The sequence below is a fragment of the Micropterus salmoides genome, unplaced genomic scaffold, assembly GCF_014851395.1.
Source record: "Micropterus salmoides isolate LMB-PRFRI ecotype aquatic unplaced genomic scaffold, ASM1485139v1 Ms_hic_scaffold_52, whole genome shotgun sequence".
Lineage (NCBI taxonomy): Eukaryota > Metazoa > Chordata > Actinopteri > Centrarchiformes > Centrarchidae > Micropterus > Micropterus salmoides.
In genome coordinates this window covers 15,001-35,261 of record NW_024044260.1, presented here as the reverse complement: position 1 = coordinate 35,261, position 20,261 = coordinate 15,001, and the positions used below count along the sequence as shown (strand labels likewise).

The 20,261-nt window shown below is 39.6% G+C and overlaps 1 pseudogene; it reads right to left on the bottom strand.

Annotated features, from left to right (window-relative positions):
- Positions 1–2,911: 2,911 nt before the first annotated feature.
- The window catches only part of LOC119889539, a 29,969-nt pseudogene continuing 12,619 nt past the window's right edge, over positions 2,912–20,261 (bottom strand).

Here is a 20,261-nt window from a genome sequence, read left to right as displayed (position 1 = left end):
AAGTGTGCAAAGTTCAAATGATGTGCGGGGTCGGTTATTTAAAACCTTGTGGGTTGACAAAGTCTTCCAACTCCTTTTTTCCCCCCATTAAATCATCTATATTGACATTTTTCTCTCACAACTCTACTATGAGAATAAAGAACTGGCCGACGACAGCTGTGATGAAGATACGAACGAATAAATCTGAATTTAATGACTTAATGACCACTGAATATCAAACTGAATCTATTTTTCTGAATATATTCCCTCTCCTCCCCCCCTCCTGTCTCTCTCTCTCTCATACATATATATTTAAATAAAACAATGGATGACATATTGAGAGACAGTGGGAGGTAGGGGGAGATTCACAGCAGCGTAGCAATATGGTAACCAGTTTTTGGTTTCCAGGCAACAGCTGTTTGGCCACCTTTGTCAGTGGACCGAGGGCTGGAGAGGGGGTTTTCTTCATTCATAAGCTAAGTGGTCACATGAAGTGCCTAGTGACTCATGTCAAAGACCTAGGCAGATACCCAACACACACACATGCCCGAAATACATCTTAAAATCATTTGTTTCTATGATGGACTAAATGAAACTGAATTTCCACCAAAATAGAAGTACTGCCCCACTGGTGCCACGCACAAACATTCAATCTTTAACTATATTTTTGTGAGGACTAATAAAAGCTGCCCCAATAATATCAGTGACCAGATGCATTTATTCAACCATATCCATGTGTGCTAAGAGGTTTCAGTGTAATGAGACACCTGCCGCTAGGAACATAAAACATGAGAAAAACAGGGCCTTATGTAAAAAACCTCTTTTCCCTTCAAAACAGCCCATTTTGAGAGACAAACCCAAATTGGCTACTGTCCTCCTCCCCGCAAACATAGACAAGAGTGATCTCATCTTCAAAAGTGCACACATGCTCTTATGCGCTTATACACAAACAAATCCTTTACCTTTAATAACCTTATAGAGCTATTTACTACTAGACTATTAAAATAAACAAGACTATTAAAATAATGCAAGATAGTTAAGTTTAGGAGTATAGTTATTAGATTTTTTAGAGAAGGTTGAAAGAAAAAATATAAAAAAATAGGGTGGTGGCAGGACGGGAGGTAACACACTCCACACGCACGCACACAATAGTACCTGGAAAACAAAATGGATTGCTTGCAAAAGGAGTCACAAAAGAAATGGTCAAATAATCGGATAACTGTGTCTGACCCACTGCACTGTACCTGCCTCACTGCAGATGTCATCATGACTTTAATTACATCTGCTAAATTCTAAACCGCTATGGATATTATACAGGGTCTAAGGGCTTAGCAATTGTAGCCACAATTTTGTGAAAGAGATTTAGGTTTTGGTTTATGTCAACAAGCAGCTACCATCATACGTTATCACCATATATCTATATTGAACTACAATCAATCCAGGCAGACACATTTGTTAAAATATGCATACCGGTATCTATAGAACTAAATATAAGTGAATCATCTGCTGTCACAAATCTTTGTTTACATTTCCGAACTAACATTACTAACTGAAATAATTACTGGATATAATGAAAGAACACACCCATAATAGGTAGCGACCATAGGTGTCATTTACACTGGGGATGCTGCGGACATGTTCCCGTCACTTTTTGAAAGCATTTGTTAAAAATGTTCAGAAAAATAGCTTGAAACAAGAAAGGTTAAATAACAAATAATAATAAAAACATGAAAGCAGAATTTCATTATTAGATATGCATTGGTGAAGAGGTATGAACCTGTATGATGGGACACCAATATAGTGGAGAAAAACGAAAACATTGTAATCCTTGTATATGTCTCGTGCATGGTGTTAACTGCAACATTTAAACTACTGTCCTTTCCCCCTGGGGGTCCTCAGACCACACATCAGGGACTAGTCTATTGCTCTTGTGGTGTGATAATCTTGTGACTCCAAAGAAAATCCCCTCTGAGAAAACCACTTCCAAGAAAACTAGCCTTGTATGGGACCTAAAGATTGCTGTTGGGTTTAATTGTTAGATTCAGAGAATGAAGAATCTCAACTCACTGTGGCGCACGAGAAACTGAAGTCACAGCATGACAGCCTGAGATATAAGGTTTCTGTCCACAATAATGGTAAGCTAGAATACTTTTGTACTTAGCGTGATTTACACTGTACTCAAAAGTAGAAGCATCCAGGGTAAGAACAAGTAGTGGGGACTGGAGCACAGTGAGAGGTGACAGGCTCTCTTCACTTTAGGTGAGATGCATTATTACTGGATTGTATTCTAGACATCTATAGTGCACTCTGAACTCTTCCAGCACTTAACAATTGTAATGATAGTGGTGCAAGGTTGGAAAACATGGATGATGGATGAAAAACATTATTTTCCATCCTCATTTGAGGTAATTTGGTTTATTATAAATTTATAAATACAAATGAAGCAGTTCTTTTTCTTCAATTCCCGTGCACATCACATGCTAAAGAACTACCCCCCACCCCACTCCCCCAGCTCACGAGGCACAGATGCAGAGACCAGTGGTCAATCAGTAGGCTGACTGAACGTGTATGTGCATTAGAGGAAAGGGCAGTCGCACATTTCACATTTTCTGACACCTGCGGTTAAAAGCGGAATACTAAAAGTATGACGGGAGGGAGAAAAGAAAAAGTGGGATAGACTGAACAAAAGTGAATAGGGTGCGCAATGGGTGAATAGGGAAAGGGAGAAATACAGCAGAGGAGAGAAGGAAAGATGAAGAACATTACAACAGAGGCTGAATGAAAAGAACAATATTCATGTGCAAAAGAGTTGAGAACAATCAAATCTGTCACATCATGTGAATAAAAACATATTTAACTTAGAATTATAGTACACAATAATCAGCTGACATATCAGAAATGAATTTATGTATAACTGAACCAGTTTGGTAAACTAATTTGGCATTCTAGTTTAATCACATAATGTTCAAAATAGGGTGGCAAAACTGACCTTGACAAAAAGACAGGAAATTACCTGGATATACATTTACAGAACATGTATGAGTTACATTATGCAAGACTGTTGTTGGAAATTGTTTTTAAGCAATTAAATAAAACAACAACGAAGTGAAGCCATAGTCATGGCTTTATTAAAAAAAATTGTAAAGGCTCAAATAAAACAGAATGAATAAAAAACAAAATCAAAAACTCAAAAGCCCATCTGAGGTGGAATTCAAAGAACAGCTCATAACCTTTGGTCCTGCCATTTTATTAATGGTTCCAACATTTAAGATTCAAAATATTTATGAGGCAAAACAATTTACATAATTTTACATGTTTTGAAATGTACATATAATTAAATAAACTTTTTTAAAATGATTGCAATTAAAATGTAATTGATGGAAAATAACAAAGAAATAAAAAGCACCATATAAGTAGCCTGTTGTGGCACATCTGAATGAATAAAAAACTGATGTAATTGGAAAACATTTGAAGCTATTAAAACACACAAATGACGTTGATTAAAAAGAAAACAAAAATGCCATCATATATGAGTCCAAATACAGGACATATGGGTTGTTAATGTACCATTATCTTCCTTATGGACTGTCTATTTCCAGCAGGAAAAAATAAAACAATCCAAGAGGTGGGTAGATGAAGCAAGATGGATTTACAAATGCAAGAAAACATCTCTTGCGCTGTCCTGTAGCTACAAACAAAAATCTTAAAGTGATATCAAGTATTGCAGATGGGGATCTGACCATCTGGATTTGCATATTGGTAACAGAGATCCAGTTCCTGTTTGTCTGTGTCTCACATGTATCTGTTCTTGACATACTCCCTGTACATCAACATGTCGTCCCTGCACAGTACCCTCACCTGGCCCTGACCGGTCATCACATGGCTCTCAAACTCATTGCGGCTGTCTCTGTCGACCTGCGGGAGAGAAACGGTGTAGATGCTGTCCTCCGGGAAGCAGGATACTGGCTCTCTGAAGGGGGAAGGGGGGGGGGGCAAAGAAGTGGGGGTGGGAGGACAGAGGGACAGAAGTGTGTTCAAATAATGGATGTATGAAGAACTGATTTTAGACAAATCACGTGGTGGTAGAAAAGTCATGATGTTTACTTTTCACATCAGGGAAAATCGGTAACGGTAAGATCGAGTGAAAATCTGCTGGAGAGAGCACTGGAGACTCCAAAGCATGTCTCATCATTGAGTGGATTTTCAACTGCGTGCTTGTCAGGTCATCTATTCAGTCAGCTAGTTTAACAGCAGCTGAGGCCCCAGCGAGAGGGTGCTCAGACACGTGGCCGCATTACAATTAAACCTACTTGATAACTGGCTGTGTGTAAGCTACAACTCCGTAGCTCCAGTATAACGAGGAAGGCTTGAGATAAATGCTGAACCCTTAGTTGAGGACCATTGCTGAGAGTGTCAGCAATGGTCCTCAACTAAGGGTTTAATGTTAATTAAAGCTATAATGAGAACTGCAAGAAGGTATACTGAGGTCCAAACACCCAACTTCAAACCAAGGGCCTCCAAGATGCTGAGGCAATCATTGAAAAGGGCTTAAATACACTGTTCAGAAAAACACTTAAAACACACATCAGATCTCAATGGCCACATGAAACCGGGCATTGTCCTGCACCAGGAGGAACCCAGGGTCCGCTGCACCAATGGCCATGAGGATTTCATCACAGAACTTATCAGCAGTCAGAGTACAGTTGTCTAGCACATCGAGGTCTGTGCGACGCTCCAAGGATATGCCTTCACAGACCATTCCTGACCCACTGCCATACCGGTCATGCTGGGTGATGTCACAGGCAGCATAACGTTCACCACGGCGTCTCCAGATTCTAACATCTGTCACATGTGCTCAGTGCGAACCTGCTCTCATCTGTGAAGAGAACAGGACGCCAATGGCGGACCTGCCAATTCTGGTGTTCTCTCTGTCAAATGCCAATGGAGCTGCATGGTGCTGCGCTGTGAGCACAGATTCCACTAGAGGACATCAGTTTGGTCAAAACATGCACACCAGTAGCCCGCTGGATGTCATTTTGTATGGCTCTGGCAGTTCCTCCTTGCACAAAGGAGCATGTCCTGCTGCTGGTTTGAAGCCCTTTTTTACCGCCCTGTCCAGCTCTCCCTGTGTAACAGCCCATCTCCTGGTATGTCCTCCGTGCTCTTGAGACAGTAGCCGCTTTCACACAGAGATCCCGCAATAAACAATAAACAGAAAGAATGTCCGCCAATATGACACGTTCGCCCTTTCATTCTGAACAATTTATTGCAGCATAATCCTGCCACCACGTTTGTTTTCACATAGCAATCCAACTTTTCAGCTCAGAAAGTGACAGGAAAGGGCACCGTTACTAACATTCCCTACAGCGAGCCGCCATGTTGGTGTAATAATCCCAGAAAATAAATCAGTGTGAGCACCTATGGATGTGCCATCCTGGACTCCCTGTGCAACCTGAATGGGCTGCAGGTTCTGCCTCATGTTACCAATAGTGACAAGGACACTCGCAAAATATAAAACTAGAGAAACAATCAGTCAGAAAGGATAAGCAGAGCAATTGTCTGTGGCCACCACATGCATAACTATTCCCTTTTTTGTGGGTTGCCTTGCTGTTGCCTCTCCATTGCACCTGTTGTCACTTTCATTTGCACCAAAAGAGGTGACATTGATTCCCAATTGCTTATTCTTCCTAACTGAACAAACTGATATCCCAGGAGTTTAATTGACTTGATTTTATACTGTGATTATTTGGTGTTCCCTTATTTTAAATTTGTATTTAATAATTGGTTCATCCATATAACTAAAATGACCTGTATATTAGACAACCGTTAGCGTGGCTCAACAAAACCGGCCTACACCTGAGGTCAAGACTCAGCAGTTTACTTATATTTTTAGAACAATGAACACTCCTTCGAGCACAATAATGTTTATTCTGGACAGGGAGGATGGTTTGAAAGGAGAGTGAAAGAAGCCATCTACACCTGAGTAGAGAAAACATCTCTCAACAGGGGAGGAAGTCTGTGACACCACTTATCCCCCACTTATAATGCTGTCCTTTCATCCCTTCACAGAAGATTGAATAGAGGTTAAATAGCTGGGACTCACTGCCAGTCAACTCAGAACAGAAGAAGCCTCTTGGATGAGAGGCAAGACGTCTTCAAGTATCTTCAACCAAGTCCAGGTGCCCTTGATCTTAACCCTCCTTGGATAATTATGACCTGGACAAGCGAGAAGCTTCACAGACTTCATCAAGATAAACAGCTGGTGGTGCACAGTCCCCAGCCATGTGCCATTAAACCATTGCAGAAGAAGCCCAACAAGCTTTTCTTTTAACAAGTCTTCCCTTGAATAAACATCTGTTAAACAGTCTTGACTGTTCACACACAGCTGACATCAGCAGCATCATAATCATTAAAAGGTGACCATAAAGGGGGCTTAGTGCACACACACTACCCTAGTTTGTTATTTGGCAGTGCTACAAGAGTTTAGCATGACGTTAGTAGTGCTGATTGATTGTTTGAAGGAGTTGGGGCAATAATGGGCCCAGTGCATTCTGGCTGTTGAAGGTTTTCTTACTTTAGGGATTGCATAGACAATCTAGAAAATATCACCTTTTTAGTGTTGGGGGAAAAAAGCTCATTATAATTTAAACAGGAAACAAATCACCACACTTCACTGATGCTTCTCAACAGGAATCTGCCGCAGTATTCATATTCTTTCCACTTATATCCCCACCAACGGAGTCAGCTTTGCCTATCCCTGATGTGTCAATAGAGGAACTACACAGAGGGAGGTGACAGGCGAAAATACATTTTTGATGCTGTAACAGCGTCTTAGAATAGCAATGTTGCACAACAGACACACATGCCAGACCTGTGGACCTTACACGAGGATGACAGCAATGGATGGATGGAATAATGAACAGCCAGGGTGATGACTGAAGAAAGGTGAAGATACAGGTGGACAAGGGGCAATGCAAACTGAACAAGGATCAAAAGATGTGATGACTCCCCGCTGACTGAGGTTGCTCTTGCACACAAAAGCCAATATCTGCATGTCTGTCACCTTTGTGTGACCTCTAATACCTTTCTTTACTTTTGAGCAAACATGTATGTACTAAAAAAATCATGTCATGTATCCAAAGAGAGCCACAAAGAGTAGTCATGTGTTCGCCCTACAAAGAGTTGAAGGCCGGAAAACACATTTCATCCAACTTCCTCTCCTTCCAACTTCCTTCAAGTCACCAATAGCCATTACCTATAATCCATCTACTCTGCAGTATAACAACTCCAGCTCTTCATTCACTCATTGCCAGATCGTTGTTTCAACCATAGCTCAAGGATGACTCAAGTCATTTGAAATATGAATTTAAGTGATTTCTTGTGTGTTATTTTTAGCTTGTCTTTTAACTGTCTCTCTGTGCTTCAGGATCACTGCCTGCCTGTCTGTCTGCCCGCCAGCCACGGTCACATGCAGCCATCTCCCCTCCACTGCCACGCTTCACCAGCCACCAGAGGTCCACCTCTGCTTCTCGGACTTTCCCCTTATCAACCTCATCTCTTGGAATCCAGTCAAACCCTTTTCTTATTCACTTTCTTATTTCCCTGAGTCTGCGCCCTGCATTTGGGTTCAGGAAACCTTTGCAGGTGTTTTGAGTGAATTAGCTGATTAGAGCTCATTTATTTATTCTAAAATTCCAATAGTTTTAAGAATTCTCAATTCCATGAGCTGTAAGCAGTAAAGTAAAAAGCCTTGATCTATTTCACTATGTGTGTAATGAATCTAGAATATATGAAAGCTTTTACTTTTTAAATTAAATCACAGAAGGAAATTAACTTTTCCATGATATTCTAAAATTTTCTGATGCATCTGTAGTTATAAATAATAATAATAAAATAAGAATTAGTCATTTAGCTGACGCTTTTATCCAAAGCGACTTACAACTGCTATATATGCCAGAGGTCGCATGCAAGGTCTCCCACACCAAAGGCATGTTCTTATACACAGCACCATCACCACCACCACCATAGTTCCCTGAATGGTTCCAACCAATGATTTTGCTTCCACCTTTTTCATCCCATTCATGCTTCTGCTTCTTTAATTGCCCCTAATGTCTCTCTCTCTCTCTCTGTCTCTTTTCATTGACTGCAACCTTTTTTCTTGCCTTTACCCTCTTCTTCAATTTCACATGACCTCAGACTCCATCTTCTAAAAAAATGGCATAAAAATAATAATAATAATAATAATAATACTTTGCCAATATTTATCTTTTAATTTTGGACTGCCTAAAGGTTTCTATCAAAATTAAAATATGAAAATGCCCTTTTTCTGACAAGGGTCCAACTGCAGACCTCCACTGTGGAGTTGCTTCCGGTGCAGGCTCCTCTGTCAGCACAACTCTGTAGGTACCAAATCCGTGCTGCCTGCCAGATCCCTATCTGCACATGTGTTTTTACAGTATTGCAGACATCTGTGGCAAATAGTGTGCTGCTGTGTGTGTGTGAGAAAGTATTGACCACGTAATGAGCAATGAAGTATCTGTCTCTCTAGGCTCAAGCTATTATAATTTTTTGTTAATCTTAATCGAAACCCCCTCAAATTATAACTGTAGTCCAGTTCCCACAGTTGTCAGTTTTTCATATTAAATTCAGCTGATAGCAGTAAAATGCCATAGTATCTTCAAAGTGAAATTATGAATGAGAAGTGTGTGTGTGTGTGTGTGTGTGTGTGTGTGTGTGTGTGTGTGTGTGTTTTTAAGAAGACGTTACAGTCTCAATCAACGACATTATGTTTTTCTGTGAATTGATGTGGCTGGCTGTATCGACGGATCAAAACCCAAATTTAACAGAATAAATAAATAGTGCCTGTAACAAAGATACTGTTACTAGTTGAATTATTGATTGTAACATACAGTCGGCTTTGTTGTAGACAGAATAGGCTCAAATCAGTATGCTATATTTAAGGAACTGGCCTACCAGTTTTCACTTACAATGTTGACAAATTAATTAAATATAAATCAACGACAAAATCCCTTCCCCTATAAGTGTCTACATGATTACATTTTAGAATTTTTTAATGCGTTTCTGTCAAATTGCACAATTTTATTTTGTATTTTTTGCGTGCCTTTCCTGTCCTTACATTATGTTCCTCGCTACTTCTTTGCTCCTGGAGATTTACAGTGGGTACGGAAAGTATTCAGACCCCTTTAAATTTTTCACTCTTTGTTTCATTGCAGCTATTTTCCAAAAATCAAAAAAGTTCATTTTATTTCTCAGTAATGTACACTCAGCACCCCATCTTGACAGAAAAAAACAGAAATGTAGAAATTTTTGCAAATTTATTAAAAAAGAAAAACTGAAATATCACATGGTCATAAGTATTCAGACCCTTTGCTCAGTATTTAGTAGAAGCACCCTTTTGATCAATACAGCCATGAGTCGTTTTGGGAAAGATGCAACAAGTTTTTCACATCTGGATTTGGGTATCCTCTGCCATTCCTCCTTGCAGATCCTCTCCAGTTCTGTCAGGTTGGATGGTAAACGTTGGTGGACAGCCATTTTCAGGTCTCTCCAGAGATGCTCAATTGGGTTTAAGTCAGGGCTCTGGCTGGGCCATTCAAGAACAGCCACGGAGTTGTTGTGAAGCCACTCCTTCGTTATTTTAGCGGTGTGCTTAGGGTCATTGTCTTGTTGGAAGGTAAACCTTCGGCCCAGTCTGAGGTCCAGAGCACTCTGGAAAAGGTTTTCGTCCAGGATATCCCTGTACTTGGCCGCATTCATCTTTCCCTCGATTGCAACCAGTCGTCCTGTCCCTGCAGCTGAAAAACACCCCCACAGCATGATGCTGCCACCACCATGCTTCACTGTTGAGACTGTATTGGACAGGTGATGAGCAGTGCCTGGTTTTCTCCACACATACCGCTTAGAATTAAGGCCAAAAAGTTCTATCTTGGTCTCATCAGACCAGAGGATCTTATTTATCACCATCTTGGAGTCCTTCAGGTGTTTTTTAGCAAACTCCATGCGGGCTTTCATGTGTCTTGCACTGAGGAGAGGCTTCCGTCGGGCCACTCTGCCATAAAGCCCCGACTGGTGGATTGCTGCAGTGATGGTTGACTTACTACAACTTTCTCCCATCTCCCGACTGCATCTCTGGAGCTCAGCCACAGTGACCTTTGGGTTCTTCTTTACCTCTCTCACCAAGGCTCTTCTCCCCCGATAGCTCAGTTTGGCCGGACGGCCAGCTCTAGGAAGGGTTCTGGTCGTCCCAAACGTCTTCCATTTGAGGATTATGGAGGCCACTGTGCTCTTAGGAACCTTAAGTGCAGCAGAAATTTTTTTGTAACCTTGGCCAGATCTGTGCCTTGCCACAATTCTGTCTCTGAGCTCTTCAGGCAGTTCCTTTGACCTCATGATTCTCATTTGCTCTGACATGCACTGTGAGCTGTAAGGTCTTATATAGACAGGTGTGTGGCTTTCCTAATCAAGTCCAATCAGTATAATCAAACACAGCTGGACTCAAATGAAGGTGTAGAACCATCTCAAGGATGATCAGAAGAAATCGACAGCACCTGAGTTAAATATGAGTGTCACGGCAAAGGGTCTGAATACTTATGACCATGTGATATTTCAGTTTTTCTTTTTTAATAAATTTGCAAAAATTTCTACATTTCTGTTTTTTTCTGTCAAGATGGGTGCTGAGTGTACATTACTGAGAAATAAAATAACTTTTTTGATTTTTGGAAAATGGCTGCAATGAAACAAAGAGTGAAAAATTTAAAGGGGTCTGAATACTTTCCGTACCCACTGTATATTTACCGCACAAACATGAGAGTGCTATTGATCTTCACGTCTCACTCTCGGCTAGGGCTGCACAATTTGGAGAAAAGGTCCTATTGTGATTGTTGTGGACAATATTGCGATTTGCAATTCGATTATAATTGAACAAATGGTACTATGAGTCTATTTGCTTAATTATATAGGAATGCGCAAAATACTGACATTTTGAAATGTATATCTGTCAACTTGAACAAAGTTAAACAATAAACAATATTTATAACAATAACTAGTAAAGCAGATATAAAACAGAACAAGCGGAGTGTGTTGCTCTACAGAGGAGGCGGCTAGAAGCAGCACATATTGGCACACTGGCACCGGCACAATGCACATCTGTCTAATGCAGAGTCTCTATTCACAACCTGGAGGAGGAACTGTAAATGAGTGTATTAAATAAAGAGTATAATGTTTAGTTGATAGTTTACTGTTAGTATAACAGTAATATACTAAATTCATTATAATTTCATATAATAGTTTACTATTTTACCACTAGTCAAATATTAAATCCATTTCATTTCTGTGTCGTTTTAATTTATTTAATACTTGAAAAGGCTCTACATTAGTCTCTAATTTGTTAATGCTAAGAACAAACTTGTCATTAATCATATTGTTCACTTTTGCTGTAGCTTTTTTTTTGTCCCACCCCATCCAGGCTGTCATTGGTCGGTTGACGAAAAGTGACTGACAAGCACGTTGGCTCTGTGAAAAGTTGAAAATGCAACTAAATGCACAGATACAACTAACGTTAAATGGCCAGCGAGCCAAACCCAAACCTTCCTTATTTTCTCCCAGTTTTTTTTCTGTCTTACTGCTTTAGCTGCTGCCGAAATCTCTCTGTCTCTGTCACAGAGCGACCAGACCGGCATTTCTCACGGTTCTCGTGTGGCACGTCCGACTATGTTTTAAACGATTAGTGGAGAGGGGTTATGGTAGCTTGTTGTCTTAAAAGTTACTGGCACACTGCTCATGAATATTTTTTCTCATTGCACGTAGGCTTACCAGTTTTTAGAGGGCACACACAAGAGCCCGTGTGGGCTGAGACAATGAGCAAACTCAGCGCACACAGTGAAGAAGCGTCACACAAACTTTTACAAACCCTCTAGCTCATACCAACGTAAATGTTGGTATGAGCTAGAGGCAGCGAAAAAAGGGTAATGATTGACAGCAAAATAATTAAAAACATACATATCAAGAGGAATCCTGATAAGACATGTTGTTATTGCTGTCTGTCTGTCTGTCTGTCTGTCTGAATTTGGAGCTAGAAAGAAAGAGAGCAAGACTGTATGGCTGGCTTCACACTGCCATCCCACGTGTGGTTGAATTTTGAAAAACACTCGACCTGCTGGGTCATGGCTGCAGTGAACAGAAAGGCGAAGGGGTGGAGACAGAAGTAAAGGAACAGTGTTTGGTTATAAGAGATGAAGATTAACCAGCGCATGGTTAGAAGCCTCCTTGGAGACCACTTCACTTGTTCACTTGCCCCATGGCTACTGGAAGTGGTATTTAAAAACCAAACAAACCATTATCACAATGTCATGCTTAACATTACACGTGAGTGAGGGATTATGGAGTTTGGTTGTGTGTATGTTTGGGTTAATGTGTCACATGTTTTACTCACAAGCAGATGATGTTTGCCCGGTTTATGTGTTCAGTTTTTTCCACCCTGTGCTGGGTCTCGCCCAGATGTGCAAACCTGCAGAAAAAAGAAACACACACACAGAATGAAAAAGACAAATATTCCAGCAAAATAGCCCGAAGTTTAAGTATGTCCACATACTGAACACGTTTGTCTTTGCCACTTGCTCCTTCCATTATTATCTTGTGAAGAGCCATTAACAAAAGGTAACCGAGTAACAGTGTAATTAATCTCTAACAGAACCTTTAAATTTCAGGTTCTTATTCTCTATTTTTCAATTCAAATACTCAGAGATGAGATAAACCTGTCTGTTGAGATCTCAAATGTTCAGAGCACATTGTCATCAGATTTCCCCGTAGGTTATTTTTCTCACGCGAAGACACCATAATTTGCAATAATTGAGAGTCCCCCTTTGGCTGTTGCTTATGATTTTTAATATTAATGCACTGATTAGCAGAGCTCTGGCTGCAGCTAACGTCTTTGGAGCCATTCCAACTTCCAGCCTCAATAATGAATGCAGTTTCATTCTCATTATGTGCCACTACAGTAGGAGGATATAAACAACATCCCTCACAACAATTTGGATTTGTTTTTGTTTTTTTAAAGTTAATTCCCCAGCTTCAATCACGCCTCAAAACTGTACCTGCCATCACAGGCAGAGACACAAGTCTAAGGACCTCATTACAATCAATGTTAAAACTGGGGAATCTCTGGTCAAGTGAATCTGCTTTAAATAAATACATTTATCCGACAGCACATTTTTATCTCTCTGCCTGCCTGTCTGTTTTCTTTCATCACCGATTTTTTACATCTAGCCACATTCAGTACATAGAAACATAATTTTAGACACATAAATATAGTTTAGTGAGCAAGGACACATTTCTGAGAAATACTGAGTGTTAGGCTCCATATTCAAAGCACGTTGAGGCTGTTATCAAAGACTGACTGGTATTGGTTTATCTTCAACAGTACATTTCATTTCTCAGTACAAGCGATAAAAACCTTTGCAAAATGATGAATCTGGCAAGAGGCTTATGCTTTTGCATTTTGTATGACAAAACATGTCTAAATCTTTCCACATTCACGGACATGTTTGGCTCAGAATATTCTATGATAAAAATATGTTTACAGCTGATAATGTTTTTACTGCTGATTTTGTTAAATGTTATTGTTGCTGCACTTGAATCTACAAATCTTGAAACTAGGATCTTGGTGTGATCTACACTCAAACTAAAACATTCAAAATGACCATGAAGTTTAATTATCACCTTATTTAAAAAACAGTTTCAACAAAAACAGAACACTATAAATTTCATGAAAATAAGGTTTATTGCAGGTAGGATTGCACAATATATTGTTTGAGCATCGTCATCGCAATGTGCCCTTGCGCAAAAGTCACATTGCAGAACAATGCAATGCAATGTCAAGCAAGTGAAATTAACTCAAACACTTCAACTTGTTTGCTGCTTGATAAAAAAAACTTGCACAGTTCATTTTTCTTGACTAATCTACAAGAGAAGTCTGTCTGATGTCAACACTCAGAGTTAAGCGGTTCTTGGATACACAGTTTGTTGTTGCTAGTGAGTAACAAGCAGGCTCTGCATGCACAGCAAACCACCGATCACAATATTGTTCTTGATCAGTTTATCAAAAGACCAAAGCAGGCTCCACCTCCGCTAGCTGTTAACTTAAAAATAAGTCAGGAACAGGAGAAAACCAGTGGATTTGGTTGCAAAAAGCGTATAAGCATATAGCCGCTCTTTTCTTCATTTGTTTTTTTTATCATGTGTACTGCATAAAAGCTTAAGAAAGGATAGTAGCACTCAAAGTATTCAGACTATAAAGACATTTTTCAGCTAATTTATTTTTATTTTATATGCATTATTTCCTACAAAATCATCCCAATAATTCTAGGATGCTTAATTAATTTCACATAGAACAACTGGAGTCATCTGGCGAAAATTCCTGTATTTTTTCATATCGCAATATATATGACAGAAAAGAAAAATATCGCAATGTAATTTTCCCCCCAATATCGTGCAGCCCTAATTGCAGGGCAGGTCTATTAGATTGCATTAGTTTTAGCTAGCTGTACTTAAAAAACAACATTAAGAAAAATGGTCCTGTAACAAAACAGGAACGCATAACGTCAATTATAAAATACTGACTGGTCCTTAATTTAACTCAACCGAAAATAGAATTTATCAAAGATACAGTTAGGGGTGGGCAATAAAACAATAATGATAATTATCCCAACATTTCCTCAATAACAATATAACAAATGTCAATAAATATTTGACTTAATTCATTAGAACCACAAACAAATTAGCACTTAATTTTTCTATTAAGATGTTTATTTTGTTGAGAAAAAGGGACTGAAAAAAGTTAATCATATTTTCTGAAAAGAGATTTTATCATAATTGTTTTGAATTTTCTACCTCAGATATATGAAGTGATCCACTGTTGTTTGTCACATTCTGACCATAAAGTACAGTTTAACCACACAATTAACCATCTGGCCCTTCAGTTTTGAAGTACAGTCTTGGATTGTTAAGTGTATATTGCATAACAGTGTGTTTAATATCAAACATGTTATTTGGTACATGTAGTGCGATTTCAAATTAATAGTCTTAATGATTACACATTGTGATGGTTTTGTTCAGTTTCAGAGCCTAGCATTGGCTCTTCACTGTAGCTCATCAACATGGTTGGGAGCAAACAGGGAGAAAGGACAAAATGAAATAGAACAGACAGACAGAAAATGAAACTCAGGGGTGAGCAAAGAGACGGTACAAAGAGCAGTGAGGTCAGACGTGGGATGCACACAGCAGGGCAGAGTTGACAATGTCCCTTTTGCAAAATGACCCATCTCATCCTGAGGGGGCTGCTGACACTGACTGCTTGTTCCTCCTCTCTGTTTTGGGCACTGGACGCATTGTCCATAACAATAAAAAGAAAGCATTTTTCTCAGGATAGTAAATGGCAGAGGCAGTTAGAAAATAAAGCTGGAGGTGTTCCATTTGCAGGCATTTGATTTTTAAGTTTTAAGTTGTTTGATGAACAAAGTTATCAGCCCTGTTAAAATGACAGTTAAGGGGAATTACAGATGCACCTAGCTAAGCAAGCTTGTTTGACCCACCGTCCATCCGACCTCATTCCAAAGCTGACTTTGTCGCTCTTTATTCTACTTCATCTGATATTTTTGTCTCTAAGGCATTTGCGCATAAAATGACACGCTGTCTCTGCACAGTATAATTCAATAAAGACTAATTGCCATGAAATGACTTAAGACATTGGCATGTTATTCATATAACCATCTGTGATACCAGGCCTGGCAGAGATCTGCACTATTTTTTTTTATTGTAGTTTTAATGTGTTATGCAGCCCATTCTGTTATACTTTAAACACCATAATTTTGTGATACTGCACATTGCTGCAGCACCGCTTTTCACCCGTGTGTTGAAAAGAGTTGTTCAAGGTACCGAGTGAAGTATCTCACTTCTATGAAATCTTGGTTGAGAATTGCACATGTGCAGTACCTAGTTAAGAACTACTAGCCAATCAGAAACAGATTAGGGCAAGTCCAAGCAAGCTCGTGTGATCCAAAAGAAAGCTGCTTTGGTAACCACATGGCTTCGGTTCAGGTGTACATGATCTTGAAACACAGGCAGGACAACCTGAATCAGCTTCGCAACCTAGACTGGAGCAAGACGTTTCACAGTGTGCACTGTCTGGTATGGTGGGTGAGGGGAGGTGGATGTCTTGTGGACATCTTGTCACTGCGTATGCTGCAGCTCAGTCTGTTCAGTCCACCAGTGTTTTTAGGGCGTGCCACACTAGCTGCTGGGCGAGCATTATGACACATGTAAGTGACGCAGATAAGTTACGGAAGTAAAGGCTGGAGTACAGTCGAGCTGTTTTCAGGCAGGCCAAGCCATGCTAGTGTGGCTGTAGACTTGTTTTGTTACTGATCACTACCACTGTTTGGCCAAGTGCCTTTTTATGGGCACTAAAACAGACATTATTGTCATTATAATGGGGAACATGTTTGTAAATGGGATGGGCAAAACATTAATAACACCTCTAAATATAATGCAGTCCAGTTCAACACCACTGTAAACTACAACCTAGCATAAAAAAGCATAACCTACCTCAATTGCCTACAAGTTGTTTTTATAGTAGTAACTTTAATGTCCTAACTTAAAAGATTGTCCCTATACTGTGACCAAGCATTTTAAAATGATCATTATAATATCAAAACAGTGCATGTATGCATGAGTGTGCCTGCTTTGTGTCCATTACCTTTCATAAATGAGCAGGTCTTCCTTAGCAGGAAACTCAGCCAGATTTAGTCCATAGGGTTCCTTAACTGACAGCTGCTGGATCTCCTGAAGAGGTGAGAAGGGAATAGTAAGAAGCTACAGGTGCATGTGGCTGAGAAAAACACAAAAAGGTTTAAACAAGAGTTTTACTATGACCATAAAAGAATTGTATGCATCTGTATGAATTGTCTCATACAAAATTAATCCCTCTCGGTCAATACAGCTCACTGGTGGTTAGTTTAATGGAGTCGTTGAGCCGGGAGGAGGGGCCAACTTTGAATGTAGTATTTACAAACAGCAGCTGACAAATCCTACTCATATTAAGATTAACAACAATACAAAAAGGTACAAGTCAGCAGATAAAGCTGCTTGTTAACAGCCAGCGTCTCCAAATAGCAAACCAAGTAGCTGGAAATCAAAATATAAAACCATACAGGTCATCAGGTTCAAATGCTTCTCTACAACCGATTTACTAATTAGGATGGCCCAAGGAGTGAAGAACTATGAATGTAATTTGATTGTTGGCGTCTGATAAGGTGGTTTCATGTTCAGGGACAGTGCCCCCGTGGAGTTCTTGCACAAAATGTCCAAAGTTTGTGGAGACATAATAATCGTAATAAACAAGAGATCTATTCTAAAAAAAAAGATAGAGAAAAAAGATCTGACTGGTAAGAGGCTCAATGTAAAAAGATAATGTAACCAGAGTCATTTGAAAATTAGGAAGTCAAAATTAAATGGTTTTGGTAGCAAAAAAAGTTGGAAGATAACAAAATTGTAATAACCAAGGGCCATTGCTCATGAGCGTACGCCTTGGTAAAAACAACATGTAAAAACAAAGACACAATTAACCAATGAGATTAATGCAGTTCAATGTGGTTTAATCACATAAAACTATGATAAAATGAAATAAAACACATGCAGAGGACAATTCATCATTACACAAAGCTTTGGGGAAAAAAACAATAAAGAAGGCTACGCTGGACACGTGCTCAGTCCAAAACCAGACGGCTGAAGAGTGAGAAAACATTGTCTGGTCTGATTAATCTTAGCTTCTGTGTGCACATGCTGGTGAATTTTCTTGTAAAAAGCATGAATCCATCTTGCCTTGTGTCGTGGTAAGAGACTGCGGGGACGGTGTTATACTGTGGTTGAGTGTTTTCTTGGCAGATACCAGACAACAACGAAGCCTGATCTGAACACTGCAGTGTTACACATAAATGAGTATAAAAAATGGATCTTATATATCATGGGTTATGAAATTGTCCATTGTCCAGTGAATTAACAATTTTGTTAACATGGATGATGATAATATTTTGTATGTGTTGTACAGCCTCAGACCACCATGATAAAGGTAACAATGCCAAAAAAAGAAGAGTTGTGTGTAGTGTTGCAATTTTGATAACTGAATGAATTAAATTGACATACTTTATCACACTGATACAAAAATTATGCAAATGCAATATTGTCATTAAGCAGCATTTTAAGTAAGATTTAACAGAGAGAAACTTCTGATTGTTTAAAATTTTCTGCAAATACTCCTCGGAATACAATCTTTCTTGAACAAATTTTAATCCTTAAAGTGTATTTTACCGTATTTCTATAGCCTACAAGGACAGAGGGAAGCTTGTTATGTAACAGCATGCACTGGAGTGGTCGCTAAGCAGTCAGCTGTGCTCTTGTTCTCTTGGACCATTTTCTGACATCACCGCAATACGCTCAACATAACGAATTCAGTTTTTACTGTATTTCTATTGATCTGAGCTTCAGGGAGGGGAGAACTAATAAGGGTGTTCCAGGACCATGTCCAAGAAACGGCAGCTGTGAACACACAAACAAATACACAAAACCTCGCACAAACACACACTTACTGCAGCACATACACATTCATGTGGTGTGTGGGAGCACAGACCAATGTGTAAACACATACTTGCTTATCCATACACCCACACACTTTGCAAATCTGTCCATGTTCATGCAGGCACATGTAGGCTCATATTGAGGGGAATATGAAATGAGCGTGTGTAATTACATGGCAAACGCCGTAATGATCTGATGTTTAAATATTTAAACAGTTTTTGTGTTGCACCACCACTCTGGCAATCCATTCTCAGGGACAGGCTCGGAGGCAGCGACACGAGATGCATGAGAGTGAGCGTACGCGCCCAACACGTGAGCTAGCTGTCCAGCCCGAAATATTCCCAACCAGCTCACTGCTCAAGGCCCCCGACAAGCAAAACCAGCGAAATAGGATAAATCACGAGAGCGAAGAGACAGATGAAGCAGGAGGGAAAGCCTGAACTTTAAAAATCAAATATGGTCCAACTGAAATTTCTCTTGCACAGATATCTGCTCAATTAAAGCAAGGGGAGGCAATTTTTTTCTCTGTTAATTCTCTTTACATCCCGACAGCATTCAGTAACACTAAATGCTCTGGGGGGGAAAAAAAAAAAACTAGGCTTTGTGGCGGTCGCAGGACTGTAATAAGCATCTCCAATGTCTTTAGAGGGAGGACTGAAGGGAAGGGGTGGGATTTATTTGGATGGATACTTTCAAAATCTGCAGTTTCAAACATATTTGCACTACCGCCAAACACTACTTATTTTATACAATACTTTGGGAAACATAAACCTTTTTCTACAAAACACCTTTTTTTAATAAGGAGCTTTACATTTTGGGAATGTTTTTTCGCTTTCTCCACGCTCAGGTCTGTCTGTCCAATAAATTCAAAGCTGTAGCCAGGAGATGATTACCTTAACTTAGCATAAAGACAGAAAGCAGCAGGAAACTTTCTGGTGTCTTGTAGTCACAATAAAAGTTACAGCTCATACTCCCACAACTTGTTGGGTTTACATTTCTGTCTTATTAAATAAATGAGCACTAAACACAAGCAGCTTCACCAGAACTAAAAATTGCAAAAACAATCCAATCAAAGAATAAGTAAACCAGAACATCATGGACGCTCCTGGAACTTGAATCAGGACAGTGGATGCAAAGTCTGACATCTTCATCACTGCCATCATTACAGACGATGAAGTCCCTTCATTTAATCAGTCAACCTATATAGCACCTTTTCTGTAAAATAGCAATACAAGGTGCTTGACATGAAAGATTGATTGAGATTCAACTTGAAAAATTAGCTTTTCCTGCATTTCTAATTGCTTTGTTGAAATTAATGAGTAAATAAAATATCATGGTGTATTTGTAGCTTAGTTTTTCTTCATTGACGCTCAGCTTTCCTGCACTCTCTTCAGATTAATAATGTCCATTGCATTGCCCGTCCAGCGCTGCTCCAAGTGGAGGAGACACAGCGGGGCGGGAGGACCAACTGCAGACCAACCAGCCTTGGCCATAGGTGGAGAAGCAACAGGGGTTAGAGATGCAGTGGAGATCGGTAGGACCATAGCAGACAGAACAGAGCCATTTCCAGGACACATAGTTAAGCAGTTTGAAAGGGTAAAGAGCCAACTGGATCTTTCTTTTGACCACAGCAA